This window comes from Protopterus annectens, chromosome 2.part0 (assembly GCF_019279795.1).
Source record: "Protopterus annectens isolate FY-2018-M chromosome 2.part0, PAN1.0, whole genome shotgun sequence".
Lineage (NCBI taxonomy): Eukaryota > Metazoa > Chordata > Ceratodontiformes > Protopteridae > Protopterus > Protopterus annectens.
Genome location: NC_056728.1, coordinates 942,055,554 through 942,078,574, shown reverse-complemented (window position 1 = coordinate 942,078,574; position 23,021 = coordinate 942,055,554).

Below are 23,021 nucleotides of genomic sequence, written 5' to 3'. Positions count from 1 at the left end.
CAAGACAATACTGATTACTTCAACACAATGACATTACAGAGTTCAGAAATCACAGGAAAATGTTTTAAAACAATACTGTAGAATAGTCTGACATAAATATAGAAAACAGCTAGACTAATCTGGCTATTTCTTTTTATATCTAAGAAAAATCACTGTTCTCGATTCTACTTACATACAGAGCAAAGCAAGTGCTGGTAAGTAGATGCTCATCATACAAAATTCAAAATGCCCTCCTTTCTTTCTATCCTTAAATTGATGACACAGTACTGCTGAGTCATTTCAGATTACATCATTCTTAACAGTTCAGATTTAGTTTCCCAGGCTCATAGAACTTAAAATTTACATTTTTTTTAATCTGCATGTGCAGTAAGCCACAGCAATGAAAGACATTTTACATGTACAATCTAGTAATTAACTCTTGTCCTAAGACAACAGAAATAATTCCTTAGTCCAGACATCCTGTCTCCAAGCTTGAGATGAAACAGTCCTAAAATGCTTGACTTATCAACTTTCTTCCAGCAGAGTGCACTGTGGTTACATTTTTGAAGATCAGAACATGCACAGTTTTCTTTACATTTATCAGACAGGCCTGTGGATCATATTCATATTTACAAGGACATAGAATTATTTACAAAATTCTATCTAACTAGGCTGTCAGCCTTCACCACACTTACCACTTGGATAATAATAATATTGCACAGTAGAACTGGTCACCCTTTGTAAGGGCCTTATAGTAACTGATGAGTGGTTGGTGGCAGCTGGTACTACCTCATAGTCTGGGCAGAAGGGGGCATAGCTAGTAAACCTGTGCCAGTCTTACCCAGGATTGTCTGTGTGTTTGTATATAAACCAAATCACAAAGTGTGTGTGTGTGTGTGTGTGTGTGTGTGTGTGTGTGTGTGTGTGTGTGTGTGTGTGTGTATGTCTGCGTGCATGTGTCAGCTACTTGGGCAGGGACACAAAGCACTGGTTGGACAGAGAGGGTGCTGGAGGTTTTGGCTTGACCACTTGGCTGAGATCTTAACCCTATAACTGTGCCAGTGGGGAGTCTTATTAGGAATCCAGAGAGAGGGAGAAACCAGCCCCAGACCGATTGTGATCTCTGTGTGCTCTTAAGGGAAATTGTACTTTACTGTGTGTGGCCTTGTCATCCTCCCAATGTGCACGTCCCTCACTGGTGTTAGTGGTGAGGATTGAGGCTCTTGATTACTGGGCCAGTGCAGGGATGTCACATATTAATTGTTTGGCAGTGGTGGGATAGCTACATCACATATTAATTGGTTGATAGTGGTGAGATAGCCACATCACATATTAATTGGCTTGTAGTGATGTGGATATTGAATTCCTGTAGCTTGTGTACAGTGATCACTGAAGGTGTTTTTGTACTCTAAATCAGCCACACAGTGAAGATTCAGAGTTCATATCACAATTCTTTTATTTATTTATTTTTTGTTAGCTTAGTTTTCAGGGAGAGCAGACAAGCATGTCAGCAGAGGAGTATGGCAAGCTGACAAGGAACCAGTTAGCTGAGATGTGCCAGACTAAGGAATGGTGTATGTCAACCTGACTAAGGCACAGCTGCATCAGAGAATAGAAACAAGGAGGGCAATCAGACTGGCCTTGGAAATGTATGACTCTCAGAAAATGAACAGCTCAACCTCTCCGCAGAGGACTTAAAAATCCATCTGGAGTTAAAGATACTTGTGCTGGAGGCCAAGCATTTAGAGACTGAGGCATCTAGAGAATGAGGAAAATGATAAACTGCTAATCCTGGAAGCTGAGACGAAGAAGAGGCAGAGGCAACATGAAAAGGAGATGCTGAATCTTCACCAGAGTAATGGAGGTAATGGGGAAGGGAGTAACCAAACCCCAGAAGCAATAAAGGTCAGTAAATTTCTTCCACAATTTACAGAGGAGGATAATTTTGATAGTTTCATTCATGTGTTTGAGAGGTTATGTAAACAGTATGATGTTGACCAAGGGCTCTGGGTATGGTTCCTGACCCCCTTACTCCATGGTAAAGCTGTAACTGTTCTTTCCAAACTGTCTGATACTGATTGCATAAATTATAATGTTGCAAAGAACTGTTTGCTAGAATGTTTTAAGGTAACACCTGAAGCTTATAGAAAAAAAATTTGTGAGCATAGACGCAAGGCAGAAGAAAGTGTGTGTGAATATGTTGCTGAACTAAGCACTTATTTTCATAGGTGGGTGAGTGAATGACAGGTTACCACGTTTGAAGGGCTGGCAGACCTTTTGGTGAGGGAACAAGCCCTTAGCACTTGCCTGAGGACATGAGAATCTGGTTAGCTGATAGACAATACCTTACTGTAGATGAGTTGGGGAAGAGGGGAGAGCTATACCTAGTAAGCAGGGCATCACTGCACAGGAAAGGGACACCCAGTGCTGCTCATGGGTCTAAGGGAACTTGTGGTGGGCAGCCCAGACTGCCCCAACAGAGTCTGTCAGTAGCAGGGGAAGCCACTAGTCCAGGTACATGTCCAGAACCTAGGGTTTAATGTTTTAAATGCAACCAGTGGGGCCATGTAGCATATAGGTGTCTGTGGAGGCAAGGTGGAGAACAAAAGGTGGGAGAGACAGTAAGTGGGAATAACAAAATGCCAACAGTATGTTGTCTAGAGACAACAAGGGTACCAAACTACCACCCTGCAAATGTCCTGATAGGGAATGATTTTGGTAATGCAGTACCATGTGTTCATGCAGTTACACGCAGTCAGACTTGGAGACAAGCATGTGGGTCTGGTAGCCTGGGGGAGACCCAGACAGACCGCACACTTGCAGCCAGGACTGGTGAGCTGGTTACTTTAGAGAGGAAGCTACCATGTAGCAGTGAGAATGAAGGTGAGCCACAGCTGCTTGTGGGTACTGATGTTCCCTTGGACAGAGTAACTGCAAGGGCAGAGGTGAGTAGTAGTACCCAGGCTGACAGTGAGGCACTGATGTCAGGGGATGCCAGACTTCCTGTGGAATGGGAGGTGGGAAGGGTTACAAAGAGAGAGTTGAGACAGGCTCAGCTCTCAGACCCTACATTACAAGGCCTAAAATAGGTAGCAAGTGAGGCACCTGATTTTCAAGTGAAAGGGTAATCTGTATACTGAGACAAAGGGTTAATGTATAGAGAGTGGACCACTGAGGGAAGGCTAGAGGATGAGAGAATACAGCAGTTGGTAGTGCCCATAACCTACCATATGGTAGTTCTAACCATAGCCCATGATATTCCCTTTGCAGGTCATATGGGCATAAAATGTACAAAGATGTATTATGCAGAACTTCTATTGGCCTGGGATTTCCAGAGATGTAACAGGGTACTGCAAGACCTGTGAGCAGTGCCAAAAGGTAGGCAAGGCAGGAGACAAGGGGAAAGCTCCTTTGATACCTTTGCCTGTGATTGAGGAGCCATTTTAGAGGGTAGCTATGGATATTGTGGGGCCTCTGTGTACCCCAAATTCCACAGGGAAAAAGTATATCCTAGTGGTAGTAGATTATGCTACCAGATACCCTGAGGCAGTGGCTCTGTCCTCCATTGAGGCATAAAAGGTGGCAAATGCTTTGTTAGAGATTTTCAGCAGGGTAGGTTTTCCAAAAGAAATACTGACTGATAGAGTTGCCAATTTCATGTCAGACCTGCTAGCTTGTCTGTGGAAGTACTGTGGTGTGAAGCACCTAAAGACAACCCCCTACCATCTCCAGACGAATGGACTTGTTGAGTGGTTAAACTCTACACTCAAGTCCATATGCTGCGAGCATTTGCACACCAGTTTAAGAGGGACTAGGACAAATATTTGTCCCATCTGTTTGCTTACAGAGAGGTTCCCCAGGAATCCACATGTTTTTCACCCTTTGAGTTGTTGTATGGTCATAGGGGGAGGGGACCACTAGATTTAATTTGAGATGAGTGGGAGGGTGAGTGTGAATCCCTCAAGGAGGCTGTCATGGCATATGTCCTAAACCTCAGGACAAGATTCCAGAAACCCATGGGCTTGGCCCAGTGGAACCTGGAAGAAGTCCAACAGCAGAAAAAGGTCTGGTATGACATGAATGCTTGAACTAGAGGATATGCTGTAGGGCAGCAGGTAATGGTTCTCATTCCTGTCAGACACAGCAGCCTGGGAGGGACCCTACAAGGTGGTAAGGAAGGTTAGTGATGTTAACTACATGGTAGAACTGCTAGGCAGGAGGCAGGGGCATAAAGTGTACCATTGTAACATGATGAAACCTTACCATGACAGGGAGGCCATTGTGCTGAGTATTTACAGTGGATTGCAGGAGGAGTCTGAGGGAGATCTGGTAACTGATCTCCTCAATGAGGCTGAGACTAACACCTCAGTGGAAGGGGTAGCAATATCCCAGCAGTTATCCCCTACCCAGGTTCGAGAAATCCAAGCAGTGTTATAGGAGTTTGGGGACATGTTCACTGGGAAACCAGATTGCAGTACCTGGTGCAACACCATGTGAATACATGACACCAAAGGCCTATTAAGCAAGCACCTTATAGGGTGCTTGAGAGAGTGAAACAGACTCTGAGGGAGAAGATACAGGAAGTGTTGGAACTAGTGGTAATTCAGGAGTCCAGCAGTCCCTGGACCTCCCCAGTAGTGCTGGTACCAAAGGAGGATGTCAGCAACAGACTCTATGTGGACTACAGGAAATTAAATAGGTACACAGAGTCAGATGCTTACCCCATGCCTAGGACAGATGAAGCCCTAGAGCAGCTGGGTGGGGCTAAGTATCTTACCACCATTGATCTTACCAAGGGTTACTGGTAGGTGCCCTTGACTCCCAGTGCTAGAAAGAGGTCAGCCTTTGTGACTCCTTTTGGCTTGTATGAGTTCATAAATACACCCTTTAGGATGAAAAATGCCCCAGTGACTTTCCAGAGGCTGGTAAATCATATCCTAACAGGAGCAGGAGATTGTGCCCTTACTTACTTAGATTATATTGCCATCAACAGCCATTCCTGGCAAGACCACGTTCAGCATGTCAGGGAGGTGCTGGGCAGACTGCATAAGGCAGGGTTGACCTTTAAGCCCAGCAAATGTCAGTTGGATATGGCAGAGGTCTCCTACCTAGGACATAGAGTGGGGAGTGGTAAGATCAGGCCAGAACCTGCCAAAGTGGAAGCCATTCAGGCATAGGTTCATAGGTTCATAGGTTCATACTAGGCTATCTGCCCTAGGGCATTTATAAGCCTAGCCAGAATGTGTTTGGCTTTCGCCACCCATTTTAAATTTATTTTGCTATGCCCTTTTTCGAGGTTAGTATACTGTGCCTCTGTCTAACAGTGACACAGAAGTGATACCCAGGGTAAACCTACGATCTCCCATCCACTCATCAAGATTCCTCTTGAATAGAGTCAATGAGAGACTCTGCCTAACCTGGACTGGGATTTTTTTTCCAGAGTGAAGGGAGCCTCTGGGTTATGAATCTGTCCCTCCAGCATGTCCTATTTATTTCAGTGCTGAGGTTCAAGTCTCTCGAGCACGTAGCTCGATGGGATTTGGATTTTCTGAGGTGCAGCATGTCCATTAATTCCGGGTTGGACATGGCTTTATACGACAGGCACAGATCGCCTCTGAACTGGTGGTTTGCCACTGAGTAGAGCTGGAGTTTCTTTAACCGGGCAGCATATGGCATCTGTTTGAGCCCTTTGATCCTCTTGGTGAGGTACTTTTGGGGTCTTTCCAGTTGCTGCAGGTGTCTGGTAAGGTACATCCCAAAAGGGGCATTGTACTCAATTATGGGTCTGATGAGGGATGAGTAAAGAGGCACGATGACCTCCCCTGATCTAGATGTGAATACCTTCATGATTAGGTGGGCTGTATAAAATGTTTTTCTAACCACTTTGGCCACGTGGTTGTCAAATGAGAGATTGCTATCAACTTGGGTCCCCAGGTCCCTAATTACTTCTTCTGTACTTAATGGATTACCACCTATGTGGTAATTTGTGGGCACTTTGTTTTTGCCAAAGGGGATGACTATACACTTTTGGTATTTAGCTTGAGGCCATGGCTCTGGCACCAGTTGTCTGTTTCTATGAGGCCCTTTTGGAGGATGCTTGTGTCAGCTGGAGAGTTGATTATGGCGCCCAGTTTGCAGTCATCTGCGAACTTGGTCAGCCACAGTCCTTCCGTGTTGGCCTGTACCTCCGAGAAATATATACCGAACAAGAGAGGTCCCAGGACTGAGCCTTGTGGGACACCACTTGTAACTGGTTTGGAGTCTGACATGGCTACAGCAATTCTAACCATGTGGGTTCTGTCCTTGAGCCAGTTTGCAATCCATCTAGTGACATAGGGGTTTATATTTAAGCTGGTGAGCTTATCTATAATGCTCGAGTGGGGTATTGTATCGAAGGCTTTTGTGAGGTCCAGGTAGGCTGTGTGGACCACCTTCCCCTCGTCAATGGCCTTGGTGACTGTTTCAAAGAAATCAATCAGGTTTAAGAGGCAGGATCTGCCCTTAACAAAGCTGAACTGGGTAGGATCCAGTGTCTGTAGGTCCCCATTATCTTTATTTATGAGGTCCATGATGATCCTTTCCATAGCTTTGCAGACCAAGCTAGTCAGGCTTATGGGGCGATAGTTTCCAGGATCCGTTGAGGCACCACCTTTATGGAGAGGGACCACTGTTGCTGTACGCCACTCTTTGGGCACATATCCTGTAGTAAGGCTGAGATTGAACAGTAGTTTTATGTTTGGGTTTAGCTCTTCTTGGAGTTCATGTAGGATGCAGCCGGGACACCGTCTGGTCTCATTGATGCTGTGTTTTTGCTTTGGAGAGGGCGGCTCTTACCTGAGCATCTGAGATGTCAGGGGCAGCACTCTGCTGGGATAGGTATTTGGCTCTTTGGTGGGGAGGGGGGAGTTTGCGCTGAACCTGTCAGCTAGGATGTTGGCAATGTCTGTAGGTTCAGTGTATTTTTGTCATTTTGGACTAATTCTGAGCATATCTGGGAATTACCACCCAGGTTCCTAACATAACTAAAGAAAGCCTTGTGATTATCCTTAGTGTCCTGTGTAATTTTTCTCTCAAGCTGGCCTTAGACAATTTTATGAGTGCCCATAGTTTTTGCTAATACTGATCAGTGATGCCTTCCCTTTTTTGGGATTTTGCTCTATCATTTAGTAGCTTCCTCCTTCTATTGTATAGTTTGTTTATGGCTGGGGTCCACCAGACAGGACGTCTGCCTTTGGAGGATTGGGTCTTGGTTTTATTTGGGATTTCATGATCCATGCATTCCTGAAGGTGTTCATAGAATGCGTTTATAAAGGATTCTGCGGTCTGGGCCGTATTTTCCACAGGCACGGGGGCTTTGAAGGATTCCACCTCGGTTTTGAGGAGTGTGAAATTTGCTTTAGAGAAGTTTTTCACTGTGGTTTTCTGGGCAGGGGGTGGGGTCGGGATGTGAATATCCAGTGAGATTAGTTTATGGTCTGATCTTACCAGTGAGGGATACACTTCTGGTCTGGAGCATAGAGTCCCCATGTTGGTGATGATCAGGTCCAGTATGTTTTCCCATCTTGTGAGAGTGGTAACAAGTTGTTCCATAACATTTGAGTTTATAAATTCTAGGAATCTTTGGGCTAGGGTGTTGGAGCTAGAGTAATGCTCCCAGTCTATGTTTGGGTAGTTGAAGTCGCCCAATATAATGGTGTTTGGAGAGACCTTCATATTTTCCAGTGTTCTCAGGAAGGCCGAGTGGGGTTTCTGGGTTTGGGAGGGTGGTCTGTAGCAGGCTATAAACTGGAAGGCAGTTTTACCCACTGCTAGTTGCACATGGATAGTCTCTGATGCTTCATGCTTTGCCACCAACCTGGAGGTGTGGGTATCTTTGATGAATATCGATACTCCCCCTCCTTTTGTGGTTCGATCCAAGTTTTGGGGCCAAAAAGCATGGTATGAGGTATAACCTGGTACAGCTGGGGTGCTCTCGGTTTCTGTTACTGCACAGATATCGATGTTCTCCATGCTAAGGAGAGTTTCGAGTGCATGCATCTTGAGGTTTAGACTTCTGGCGTTGAGTAGCATTACTCTTAGTTTCTTATCCCTTGTGATACCTATGGAGGTGGGTTTGTCTTTTGAGCCTTGCCTAAAAAAGGCACTATGGGGGTAGCAAGAGCCTTTGCCAATATCTGAAAGCCCAGGGGTGACAGGTGCAAGCCGTCCCTAGCGAAGCATCATGGCTTGTCGAGCATATCATCCCAAGCTGACAGGCATTGGATCCCCTTTGAATGACACCAGTACTTAAGCCAATTGTTGAAATTGATCATCTTGTCTTCATATTGTGGCATCATTCTTGGTGAGGGTAAGATGCTACTCAAGGTCAGGGTCAAACCAGCCTGGGCTACATGCTCAGAGAGCTCCTTTATGTCTCTTTTCATGTAGTCCAGGGAGGTACGTCTCAGGTCATTCATACCAGCATGGACAATGACTGAGTCATATTTGTACTTGCCTTGGAGTCACCTGAGTGCTTGTGTTATGTGGCGGATCCTAGCGCCCGACAGGCTGCTCACCGTGACCCTCTCCTTGTTCAGCCTGGTGAGCGGGACGTCAGTGTGCCTGACGATAGAGTCACCTATTACAAGTGTATCAGGTGTGTTGTTTAGTCTTAAGGGCTGTGACTGTTCGGCACACTGGCTTTGTGAGATATGTGTTGCACGTGTTTTGTTTTGGGGTAACGGTTGCTTGGGTGTCTGCTTTGGAGGTCTCTGCTGCTTAGGCAGATCTTTATTTAGAGCCTCCGAGTATGTTTTGTGTGATTATGTGTTTGGTTTGCTGTCGTGGTAGGTCTATGTGAGACTGGAATTGTAGTGAGTGTGGTTTCCTTCTCCTCCTGACTGGTTATGCCAGTACTGAATTGAGAGAGCTTAGCCTCCAGTTTGGCTATATGGTTGCATCTCTCACATGGGTTGGAATTTGTTGGGAGGAGGAGAGGGTTGTCTGTGTACATGAGGCAGTTGTAACATTGCCTCAAGATTCCCAGATTCACCAGCTGGACCGGAGAGGAGATTGACAACTGACCTTTGGACATGCTAGAATAATATTGGGAATTCCTTAATAATTGAAAACAAGGGCCAGTGGGGAGTGAGGGTGTAGTGCTTTTAATTTTTAGTGCTGACTTATATAATTGCTTTAGTGAGCAAGTGCCAGGTAACAAGTGCAATGTGTTACAGGTAACTTAAATGCAAAATGACAAACAGTAACTTTCTTTCAAGTGAAACAAGGAAATAAGTACAGTAAGCAATGCAGATATCACTAGTGATCCACAGAAGCTGAGAAGCCGCGATTAGGTGGAATTAGCGTTCCAGGGAAATAACAAGCAAACAAACAACAAGCATATAAACAAAGCTAGATTCAGCAGGCCTGGATCTAGTGTATGCTACAGCAAACAAAGTGCACCAATTTCAGTAAGATACAGTTCAAATATTCAGGCACTATAAACCTTTAACCAGAAATTCCCAGCTCAGAAGGGCAGAGTCCAGCCTCTTCTCCCACAAGAGTGCAGACCATGAACCTTCTTAATGTAAAATAACTGGCCTGAAGCCCAAGTGCTTAAACCAGAACTAATACACTTTAAGAATAACAGACACTGGGCTCTCAATCAGCAGTTCCCAACTTAGAAGGATGAAAGCTACCTGTCCTGCCACCACAGTGCATGCCACAAACCTTCCTAATGTAAAACAACTGGTCTGAAGCCCAAGTGCTTAATCCAAAGACTTAGAATGATAGCTACACTTTAATCAAGTTACTACCAAGCAGTAATAAATACAATTGAATACTTTAGAGAATGCCTGGATTAGTGCTCAAGTTACACAAACAAAGCTAGATCCAGCAGGCCCAAATCCAGTCTATGCCACAGCAAACAAGGCACCAACTTCAGTAAGAAGCAGTTCAGATATGCATGCACTATAAGCCTTTAACCAGAAATTCCCAGCTCAGAAGGGCAGAGTCCAGCCTCTCCTCCCACAAGAGTGCAGACCACGAACCCTCTTAATGTAAAATAACTGGCCTGAAAGCCCAAGTGCTTAAACCAGAATTAATACACTTTTAGAATAACAGACACTGAGCCCTCAATCAGCAGTTCCCAACCTAGAAGGATGTAAGTTACCTGTTCTGCCACTACAGTGCAGACCACAAACCCCCTCAGTGCAAAACAACTGGTCCGAAGCCCAAGTGTTTAAACCAAAAGGCTTAGAATGAGTTACACCAAGCAGTAATAAATACAATTGAGTACTATTAAGATGATGCAAAAGTAAAAAAAAAGTAGGTAGAAACACAAGTACAGTAAAAGCAGATGAAAATTTTTTTTCTGAACAAGTGCTGAGATCAAAGAAACATATTTGAGTGCTGAAACTATAAAACTGGCTAGTTATAAGAAAAAAAAACTAAGCTAGAAGGCTTCCCTCCAACACAGAAGGGCTTGGGGGCTCAGAAGCCTACAAATAGTCTATACCACTTAACAGGAAAGGCAGGAAACAAGCTTAAATTATTATTTTTTTTTCTGTTTCCCAGATGCTCTCTTTGTACACAGTAGGAGTGCCTGAAATCAGAATATGATCTCACTGCACTCAGTTGAGTGAGCAAATGAGATGGGCCCAGAAGGAGTATCCAAACACAAATTTACAAGAGGGGCGGGCAGTTGCAAGGCCACTAAGATTAACACCAAAACAAAAACAGGGAGGGTGGGTGGGACTAACTGAAGAGCAGAGTCAAAACTTCCAGTTCAGTTAATATTCCTTCCACACAGTTAAAATTGCCTGTGCCTGTTACCAAAAAGCAGGTGAGGGCATTTTAGGGACAGCAGTGTACTACAAAAAGTTCATCCCCAGTTATAATACCATAGCTGCTCGCCTCACAGACCTGACAAGGAAAAACAGGCCAGATAAGTTAGTGGCTAGCATATGGGCAGGCATTCCAGAAGATTAAAGGAGCTTTTGGAGGATCCCTTGTGTTAGCCAGTCCAGGTTACTGCAAAGAATTTGTTGTGCAGGTGGATGCTTCAAACCATGGGGTGAGGGCTGTGCTTAGCCAGATTTCTTCAGAGGGAGAAGAGCACCCAGTGGTTTATCTCAGTTGTAAGCTCCAATCCAGGCAGGAATGCTATGCAGCTGTAGAAAAGGAATGTCTAGCCATAGTGTGGGCACTGCAGAAATGTATGCCTTATCTGTATGGAAGGAAATTCACTGTATTTACACACCACAATCCCCTAACATGGTTACATCGAGCCAGCCAGCAAAATGCCAAGTTACTAAGGTGGAGCCTAGGGTTGCAAGCATATGATATTACAGTGCAGCACTGCACTAGGGTTAGTAATGCCAATGCAGATGAGCTCTCAAGACAGGGAATGGGGTAAGGTATTCCCAGACAGGCTCAACCCTCTCAAGCAATGTTTCTCAAGGGTCACTTGAAAAACTATCTTGAGTTCTTATGGGTAGGGGGGAATTGTGAAGGTTGCTATCCCAGCTAAGCTAGCTAGAATTTTGTAAAAACTTCTATGTTATTTGTGAATAGTAATATGATTTGTATGCTTGTCTTACAAATGTAAGAAAACTATACGCTATGTTAAACTGTATGCTATGTGCTGAGCTTCAAGAATGTAACCACAATGTACCCTACTGGAAAAGAACAGCATTAAATTGCAAACTCTAAGAAAATAAGTGAATTGTTTATGATGGCATTTATCTCAGCTAGGAGACAGAATGTTTGCAGCTATTAATTCTTTCTATTGTCTGGAAACAGAAATAATTCCAGGTTCCAAAGTAAAAGTGTGCAACTGTTTTATGACTTCCAGTTCCAGGCAAACTTCTAAGACATAATTATTTTTGACACAAAGATGCTAAAATTTTAAGTTTCTGTTAGCCTGGAAACTGGAAGCAGAGGTGTCAAATAGTGATGTCATCCAACTAACCCAGCAGTAATGTGTATTATTAATTTAAGAACTATCTCTCAAAAAAAGTCTGTGTTTTGTGTTTTTCTTTAGACCTAGAAACATCCTCTCATGAGTATTCTCATATATATTTGCCTGGCTGTGTAAGTAAGTCATTTAGTGCATATTATCTCTTAGAGATAGATAGGAATATAGTAAGATTAGTTTAGATGTTTTCTTTATTTATATGAGTCTGCCCTGCAATGTTATTTTAAAGTATTTCCTGTGATTCTGAACTCTGTTGTCACTGTGTTGAGTTACTGAGTATTGTCTTATTATTTTATTATTTATTATTAAATATATTTAAACCTTTTAATTGTGGCTGGTTTGTTTAGAGATATTTAAGCTCTTAGAGTATGTGCATATGAATTTGGTGACACTGTATAGGCCACTCCTAAATAGCCTTAGTCTTGGACACACTTACCACTTGGATAATAGTAACATTACACAGAATTGGTCATCCTTTGTAAGGGTCTTAGAGTAGCTGATAACAGTGGTTGGTGGCAGCTGGTACTACCTCATAGTCTGGGCAGAAGGGGGCATAGCTAGTAAACTTGTGCCAGCCTTCTTGGGCAGGGACACGAAGCACTGGTTGGACAGAGAGGGTGCTGGAAGGTGTTGGCTTGACCACTTGGCTGAGATCTTAACTCTATAGCTGTGCCAGTGGGGAGTCTTATTGGGGATCAGGAGAGAGAGAGGGAGAAACCAGCCCCAGACTGACTGTGATCTCCGTGTGCTGTTAAGGGAAATTGTACTTTACTCTGTGTGTACTTGTCAACCTCCCAATGTGTACATCCTTCACTGGTGTTAGTGGTGAGGATTGAGGCTCCTTGATTACTGGGACAGTGCAGGGGCACCACAGGCTACATAAAGACAGATATACCTACCCAGAAAGCACAGGACAAACTCAAAAACAAGCCACCCTGGTGAAATCCCAACATCAATAGATTGTATAATGAAAGGAAGAAAATTGTGGCAAAAACTAACAAGATAAAAACTCTCTCATCAATCTAAATAAGCAACTCAGAGGACTTACCATGCCCACCAAAGCTAAATTTGATGTAAAATAGCCTCCCAGTCCAAGGACAATCATGATCCTTTCTTCAGTTACATCCACAATGACAAAGGCAGTACACAACAATGTGCCAAACTAACTGTAAATGGAGTCACTTATACTGAACTGGAAGGAATATCAAATCTAATGACTGGCAAATTTAGCTTCAGTTTTAACCCACTAGACACCCTCAGGAAATATCCTGGAACATAACTTCCACAACTATCACTAGAGAAGAGGTTCTCAATTCACTCTCAATGGCTAAAAACACTGCATTCATGATCCCCAGAAATATCACAGGATGCCTCCTTAATATCATGAAATATACCCTATCAAGAGCGATAGAATCACTGTTTAACCATAACCTTCAGGCAGGTTTTATTTCAAGGACTGCAGCTGACACCCTTCTGCACAAAGGTGGGCAATCTACAGACCCCAGTAACTACAGAACCAGAAGTCTGATTAGTCTCACACGCAAAGCCCTAGAAAAATATTATGGAAATGGTAAGCAATGACATAGTAAACCTTCAGACTCTGGGCTCAACCCAGTTTGGTTTTGTCAAGTGCAGGCCATGCTTGCTCAGCCTGTTAGATCTCTTTGAGAAGATCAGCAAAGCAATGGATTACATCAAAACAATGTATACTGCACTGCCTACCTTGGCCTGGTCAAATCATTCAACACATTACCCCACTCTGACATTGGAGACAAAACTCAGACAATTAGAAATAAACTCATATGTTGCCCACTGGACAGCTAACTGGCTCCCATATAGGAACCAAGACATTAGGATAGGAGAGTCTACCTCCACAAAGGGACTGATCACTAGAGGAGTCCCTCAGGGCTCTCTTCTGGGTCGGCTCTTTTTTTGCCATCTAGTACTCTGAAGTCAAGACCAGTAACAAGGGATTCAGAATGACCAAGCATGCAGACAATTGCAAACTAGATGCAGTCATAGAATCCCCCAGAGGCACAAATACCCTGCAAAATGGCTTGACACAGACTAATAACTGGTTGCAGAGCCATGGTCTAAAACTCAGTTCAAAGAAATGTATAACATTATCCTCTGGGAAGATGGCTATGCTTGGAAACTACAACATTGATAATGCGACTCTAAGACTAGACCCAGTAGCCAGGGACCTGGACACACATGTAGTTAGTAACCTGTTTATGGTAGTCAGGAAATCAATCTATATTGCACAAATGAGGGATACGGGTGGAACCCTGGGAAAAATTTGTGTTTTCCCATCCACTCATCAAGGTTGCGCTTGAAGAGGGTCAGCAAGTTGCTCTATTTGACGTGTATAGGAAGTCTATTCCAGGGATGGGCTGGCATCTGGGAGACAAACCTGTCTCTCAAGCAGGTTTTGTTGATGTCGCATATTAGATTCAGGCCTTTTGAGCAGGTAGTGTGTGATGAATCAGACTTACGGATATGAAGCAACTCTAGTAGGGCAGGGTTCGAGATTGTCTTATAGGCAAGACACAGATCACCCCTGAGCAATCTATACAATACCGAGTAGAGTGATAATGATTTGAGCCCGTTTGCATAGGACAGGTGTTGGAGGCCATGGATTCTCTTTGTGAGGTATTTCAGTGGCCTTTCCAGTTGATGCAGATGTTTGCAGAAGTACATCCTAAACGGGGCATTATACTCAATTATTGGTCTAATGAGGGAGGAGTATAGAGAGGTAATAGCTTTTTTTTTCCTGGATGCAATCCCTTTACTTATGAGATGAACCAAGTAAAAGGCTTTTCTGACCACTGCCACTACATGATGGGCGAATGTGAGGTTGTTATCAACCTGAGTGCCCAGGTCTCTCACCACAGGTTATGTGCTTAGGTGATTACCTTTGCTGCGGTAATTGGTAGGGGTCATGTTTTTGCCGAATGGTATGATGATACATTTCTTTGCATTTAGCTTGAGACCATGACTTTGGCATCAGTCGATAGTTGCTGTGAGACTCTCTTGTAGTATATAAACATCATTTGGAGAGTCAATGATAGCACCCAACTTACAGTCGTCCACAAACTTGGTCAGCCTCAGGCCTTTTATCTTTGCCTGGACCTCTGAGAAATAGATGCCAAACAGTAGGAGTCCCAGGACAGATCCCTGGGGAGCTCCACTAGTGACAGGTCTGCTATCAGAGGTGGAGGTGCCTGTTTTGACTTTGAGGGTCCAGTTGGTGAGACAGTTGGCCACCCACCTGATGAGATAGGGATTTATGCCAAGTTGTGCTAGCTTTTCAATGATGCCCGAGTGGGGGATTGTGTCAAAGGCCTTGGCCAAGTCAAGGTAAGCTGTATGCCTTGACTTTTCCTCATCCAGGGCCTTGGTGACAGTCTCAAAGAAGTCAACCAGGTTCAACAGGCAAGATCTGCCCTTGATGAATCCAAACTGGGTGGGGTCAAGTGCTTGGAGATTGCCTATGTCCTTGCTTATGAGATCCGTAATAATATGCTCCATGGCTTTGCAGATCAGACTTGTCAAGATAATGGAACGATAGTTTCCAGGATCAGTAGTGTCACCACCTTTGTGCAAGGGGATGACAATGGCATTTCTCCACTTTGCTAGTATGAAGCCTGTACTTACGCTGTGGTTGAATAGGGTGCTCAATGGTGAAGCCAGTTCTTGCTGGAGATGGTGCAGAATACATCCCGGGATACTATCAGGTCCCATGGAAGCTGTGTTCTTTGCCTTGAATAGGGCCTGCAACACTTAATCTACAGAGATGTGAGGTGTGAGACAAGTATCAGGGATGTTGAAAGGGCATTTGGGAGGCAGGGGGGTGAGGTTTGCTCTGAACCTATCTGCCTGCAGGTTGGCTAAGTCAACAGGATCAATGTAAGTGATACTGTTAAGTACTAATTTAGAACAAACCTGGGCTTTGCCACAGAGGTTAATTGCTGACTGAGGTTTCTTTTTGAGGGCTAAATTCTTGGCTAAGCTTGTAAGGGCCCCAGGGCTATTAACCTAGTAACCTCCTATGATCCTATGAATTTATAAGCAAAGGTATGGTATCTAGGTCTAGGGAAGTCATTGTTCCATTGTACTCTGCACTCATCAGACCAGTCATTGAGTGCAATGCCCACCTTTGTATGTGCCTGACCAGGTATAGGCAACAACTGGAATTTCCATAGACGTTCCTCACAAAATGAATACAGGAAGTAAACAAGATATACTGTGCAGACTGCCTCAAAGCCCAATCCCTGTACTCTGTCTCCTACAGACTGTAGAGAGGCAATCTATGTCTGGTCTACAAGACACCCTCTGATCTCACTCTGATGGATCTGCTGCACATCCATAAAACACCTGTCATCAGAATTAACCAATCTGGAGACTTATACTTTGTCTTCTACATAAATAGGACATGTTAGAAGGACAGGTATATGTCTTAGAGACTATCTCTTCTCTGGAACAGGCATCTTCTTTAACCCACTTCAAGCATAACTTGAACCAATGGATAGTGAATCAGAAATGTACCCCTGGTCTGGCACCTATGTCTCTAATACATGGAGGCAGCCTGTAACTGCTTGACCACCCAAGGCCAAGCTTACATATACCTTCTTAAAATAACCTTATGGTACCAAAACATGTCATATATATTTTGTAATCTGATCCTCTTTGAAAAAAAGTGTTCCACATCAAGTATGGCATGCAACCCATATTCTGATCACTCCAAAAAACACAATATTCCAAAATAAACACTCATTAAGGATCATGGGCCCTCACCCTCTTTATACATAGTAGTGAAGGGTAAACAAAGTATCAATGCTGTCTTTCTCAGGGGCATTTTCTGAAAGTAACATGGATGTGGAGTGCACTGCTTGTTTCTTTATAGGGAAACTTTTCAAATCCTCGGTTAATTATTGATGCTACAACCATTCAAACAAGTTTTCAACAATATTTTTCTGCTTAACTCCTACAGGCAGATGAGCTTCTTATAATATTCAATATACACTCCTATTATGGAAGCTTGTATTCATTTAGAAGCCAGAGAGTAAAAAGATGGAATTAATACACAAGTAGGTATAACATTAAATCAGAAAATTAAACGCATCCTTCATTCTGCCTCTAGCTATAATTTCCAATCAAATTCTGGTCTCACTAGACCCCCCCCCAAAAAAAAAAGAAATGGATAATTCAAGATATCCAGTCATCTACTATCATTGTAGGTTAATATGTCATAGAGGCTGTGAAAGAATATACAACTTTAGATACCAAAATCAGTTTAAGAATTACTGGCTGAAAGTCCATTGGTACTGTGTCATTTTAATAACTGTATTTTTGTGTACATAGAACATTATCCATTATCATCAATTAATTATTTTGTCCCATTTTGGAGAAATCTGGTATTAAACTGGCTAACAGATATCTCATCAGTAGCCCAAACTGCAGGGAAGGCAACCCACCACTGCAGTTGGAGTAATCAGCCTATAAAGAATACAGATTACTTAGTAACAATGTTTAAAAACCTCTCCAAACTACTGAAAATGAACCATTACCTCCAATAATCCCTGATGCCTGAGTTCTGAGAAACACAAAATAATGTCATATGCAAAACAGTAATAGCTATTAAATATCTGACTCACACCTTATTCCCCCTTTTGTGAAAAATAAGTGCCTATCTTGATTGTTAAAGGTTCCATAGCCAAAAAAAAGCAGAGGTTTACCAGTCATCATTGGCATGGGGTATGGGATAGAGAGGTTTTATCCTAAATATTTGCATGCACCCCTTAATATAACATGATCAGGGAATGAACTCATGTATATGAAATGACAAACCATGAATATCTAACATCTGACACACTTTCAAAGGCTTTTTCTCCATCTACACTGAAAGCAATTTGTGGAACCTTATTCTTTCTTGTAGATTCAGAGGCTCCCTCTTCTGATATAAACTGTCAACCATCTAAGGGAAATAGACAAAGTTTGATAAAGACAGACTAATTTATGTGAAACAGAGCACCTCCCTGACCCTCTTCAAATGCAATCTAGATCAATGGATGGGTGACCACAAATTCACTCCTGGGGTGGCACCCATGTCTATCCTGGACAGAGGAAGTCGTTATTAACTACCATAGACCCTTACCTCTGTGAACTTCACTTGCCTAACCACTGACAATTGGGGTTACTAAGGACTGTTGGAAAGCTGATAGATTTGCTGTGAGCTGCAGAGCTGGATTCTATTCCAAACTGATAAGTACACTTTTTGCAACTTAATTTGCACTGTGCTGTATTTATACACTTGCCTATTATTTATAGTGGTGCTATATTATTTCAGTCTCTTGTCTCCACTGTGTTTTTTTCTCAGGGTAGCTCAGAAGCTAGTTTCAGGGAGGGGGTTGTTGAGCCAGCCCACATCCTAACTGTTAGTCGTTGCCTGAGGTGTATTTTCATTGCTGTAATTTCAATACAGACTGCATTTCTGTGAACTGTTGGAAAGCTGATAGATTTGCTGTGAGCTGCAGAGCTGGATTCTATTCAAAACTGGTAAGTACACTTTTTGCAACTTAATTTGCACTATGCTGTATTTATACACTTGCCTATTATTTATAGTGGTGCTGTATTGTTTCTATCTCTTGTTGTCTCCACTGTGTTTTTTTCTCAGAGTAGCTCAGAAGCTAGTTTCTGGGAGGGGGTTGTTGAGCTAGCCCACATCCTAGCTGTTAGTCATTGCCTGAGGTGTATTTTCATTGCTGTAATTCCAATACAGACTACATTTCTGTGAACTGCTGGAAAGCTGATAGGATTTGCTGTGAGCAGAGTTGGAATCTATTCCAAACTGATAAGTGCACTTTTTGCAACTTAATTTGTACTGTGCTGTATTTATACACTTGCCTATTATTTATAGTGGTGCTGTATTGTTTCTGTCTTTTGTTGTCTCCACTGTGTTTCTGTCTTTGGTTTACTAAGGAACACTATGAAACTTATGTATTTTTTAGACATTATGTTACTATAAGTCTAATACATTTATGTATGTATATCTGTCTCTTGATATAACATACTTGATTTCTATATCATAATATATATAAGATGTGCTTGAGATTTTCTATGTGTGGCATTGTAATATATGCTTTTATATGTAAAAATATAGGTTATAATGCACTTTGAGATAATACTTCTTTATATTTATATTTATTTATATATATATATATATGTATTTTTTGTAAGGTAATGTTTTATTATACTTTATACATTATTATTTAGACTTTGATGTAAACGTTGATGCCCATTGCTAACTTGGTTGCTTGAATTATTTGGTTGAATCATACCATGTTTTTCATTGGTTGGGGCTATGTATAAATATTCACCATTTACATTGGATGGAAAACTCTATTCACTGATGAAGGCTGGTTAGCCGAAACCGGTTTGAACAAGGAAATTAAAAATGGTTACTCAATAAATATTTTATATTTACTTTGGATTTAAGTGTTTCAGTATTACGATTGCTGGCCATTGGTGTATGATTCGTTAATGGTTTGGCTGAGCATACCACACTTGCAGAGCATTAGGTTCCAGTTGTTGTTCGGTGGCTTTGCTGTTGGGCTGCAATACTTACACTATCTGGTCCGTATAGGGGGATTTGGTTTCCCCTGTTTGTCTGGTGACTAACCTTTGGAATATAGGAAAACCGAGCTATGCATCAAAACTGTTCAGGGGCATTGTTTTTTGGGTATTTCAATGAATCTTTTTGTCAAATGGAGGCATTTTATTTTTGGCGTTCGTAAGGAACCAAGTGAGGAGCTATTTTGACGTTTTTCGTCATACCGAAAAAAAATGAGGGCTAACAGTTTCTTTTTGCAGGTACCAGCATTTATGGTTGTATAATTTCAGGATATGTTCATTGGGACTGAGTGCTTTTGGCTTTCAAGCGATACAACCATTTGTTTGCGAGAACGCTGGGCGACCATTTTCTTGGGACTTACTATTTCCAAACTAACATCTCATACCAGCGGAATATAAGGTACTGTACTCATAAGTTTATCGTTCTCCCTTTTGGAAATACAACTTCATTTTTGTGAGAAGGCTGGGCCGCCATTTTTTGCAATTTTTTTGCGATTTTGGTATTTATTACCAACCCAACATACCACTTTAGTGGACTATAAAGTACTGTACTCATATTTTGTATGCCTTGTGGAGGTGGAGAGTCATTTGGACATTGGTTCTAATAGATGTCACAACGATTACTATCCGAGGGTGACGGTGTACATTTTGAGTGACTTTACTTAAGCCAAGGCTTATCAATGGTACTAATTCATGCTTGCTGAACTGTGACAATTACATTGCAATATATTTTACATCTCCTTATTTACAATGGTTTGTTTGGTCTGAAATATATGGATTTATGTTTCAAAAAAAATTTTTACTGTCACAATGGTTGAAATACCTGAGGTGTAAATACTGTTGAACAGAACGGATATATAAAGCGTTATCAAGGAATCAGGATATCATTCTGTTTCTATATATAGAGTTGTTTGAATAAGTATTCCATACAAACCTAATATGATTATGTACCTATAATATATGATTGTTTGGCACAACGAACTTTAAGGCACAAATTGAAGCCTATATTGTTAGTAGTAGGAACATGTTTCAAATTTGATGCTAATAACTGTATAATGTGTATAGATGCCTTTGACAAAAGTGGACTTTCGAATTCACACATGAAAACAATAGGCTTATCGTATACTAACATAAGGATTCTTATTCCCTATTAAGGTATCGACCTTCACTATACAAGTGAATATTTTGGAAACAGGGATTTGTATAGTCCTTTCAGGACTACAGATAATACTTAGATATAGGCTATTATCTTTTTACTATCACTAGGTTATTATATGACCATTACTATTATGAACAAACTTTATTAGAAAACCTATCAACTATGGTCATTAATATTAGGAATAAATTCCCTCAGAAAGTTCTATAACCTATATGATGGTTTGGCCCTGTATTGAAATATTATTTAGAATCCATAGCCTATATGGATGTTTTTTTTTTGTTCTTATACAATATCTTGTCTCATGAATGATGGGAAATTCGTACTGGTGTCATCAACAAGTCACACTTTAGGTATTGTCATACACAATATAAATAACGTTTTCTGTCATGATTTTTTTGTACTTCTCAAGAAGAATAGTGATGACCAGTCCCACCTCTGAGTATACAAATTGTTGAACCTAAATCAGGATACTATATACAACCATTGTCAGTAATAATAGGTTAATTTGGGAACTTTTGTCAAAACATATTAGGGATGGTGTTTTATTTTATTTCATTAGGCTGGATTAGATAACATAGGGACTCAAAGTGGTCTAAGGGACGGATATATCTGGGCTACTTTTGGTCTATGATATGGCAGTATTGCTGTCCTTTGACTGATATTGATATTGTAACTGAGATACTAGTATATTTCTAGATAAATATACACATGTCCATTGATATCAGTAAGTGCCCTATAATTATTAAATTAGAGTATCGAACATCTGTGTTCATAGAGGGCTAATTCCTTTGTCAATTTAGGAGCATTTCTAAATCTATTACACAAGTTTTGTGATTTTACTTTTGTATATATTATTTTGGACACATACAAATATGGATCTGGAGAACATTCTTCATGGATTATGTGCCGATAGGGATGATATTGGAGTTTTTGGGATAGATATCATGCCAGGCAATAATCAGAATGGCTCCTTGAACAATCCTTCTAATGGATGTGACATGGCCTTCAATAAATTAGGTAAGGGCCTGAAGAACTTGAGAGCAAATATTTGGCATCTTAGACTATTTCGTGCATACATTAATAGGGACATAGCCCCAAGAGGCCTCAGAATTCGTTTACAACCTTTGGTTGGTAGATCTGAAGAGAGACTGACCAAAGAATGGAATGTGGCACTACAACAAGCCTCTATGATGTTTGTTAAGATACTTGCATCATATTATGAAAGAATGGTTGATACTAAGTTAACTGAGGTGAAAACCCTTTGTGAGGAATGTAAAAAGTATGAGTCTCTACCCATTTATGCAGGTTCTGTAAATAAACTTTCAAAGGAATTGGCGAGCTATGAAAAACAGACTAGGGAGAGAAAAATTAAGAAATTCAATAGGGACATTACTGATTATCAAAGAGGATGTCCATTTGAGTCCTTCAGATCAGTAAGGTTTATGGATACCAGTCAGGGGACAGTAAACAGTAGACCCAGGAAGAGACCCAGATCTATTCTTAAGACCAATGACAAGTCTTTCATTAACACATCAGGGGAGGAATCCTCCTATACGGACAATGATAGTGTTAGTTACAGGGAGTCACCTATCTGTAAAAAATCCAATTCAACACACCCTTTAGACATGGAAAAAGGCAGCAGGGAGGCCGCAAACACAAGCATGGGTACAAGAACAAACTCTGTGGAGGGGTTGATACAGACACTTCTGAAATGATTGATAATGTCTGTAAGAATGTGTTGAATTTGTCTGATGTAACACTTACAAACGAACAGGAAAAACTACTTAATAAAGATCTTGGATTTGTACCTGGGTTTTTCTCTGATGAGTATAATATAGTTTCTGGTGTAATATGTTTTTGTCGTAACTTAAATCTTAAATTATTTTTTTCAGATAAAACCTCTCAAAGATCTAATGAATTCAGATTTCATAAATCTGAATTCCAACCACCCATGAACAAACATATATCCTTTTTTCTGCAATCAGTACTCAGAGATCTACACTTTCCACACATGGAATCTTGTATTATGGGTCAAAACATATCCCCCTCTGAAAAGTTGGCCATGGATGAACTGAGGAAGAATCATAATATTGTTATTCTACCAGCTGACAAAGGAGGGGCGGTTGTGGTTATGAATATCGGATATTATTTGAATGAGGGCAAGGAACAACTTGCCAATGCTAGATGCTATATGTATATGTCTATTGATCCGACTCCTGTATTCAAGAAAGAAATAGATACTTTTCTGAATCAAGCAGAGGAGGACGGTATAATTACTAAAAGTACAGTGCAACA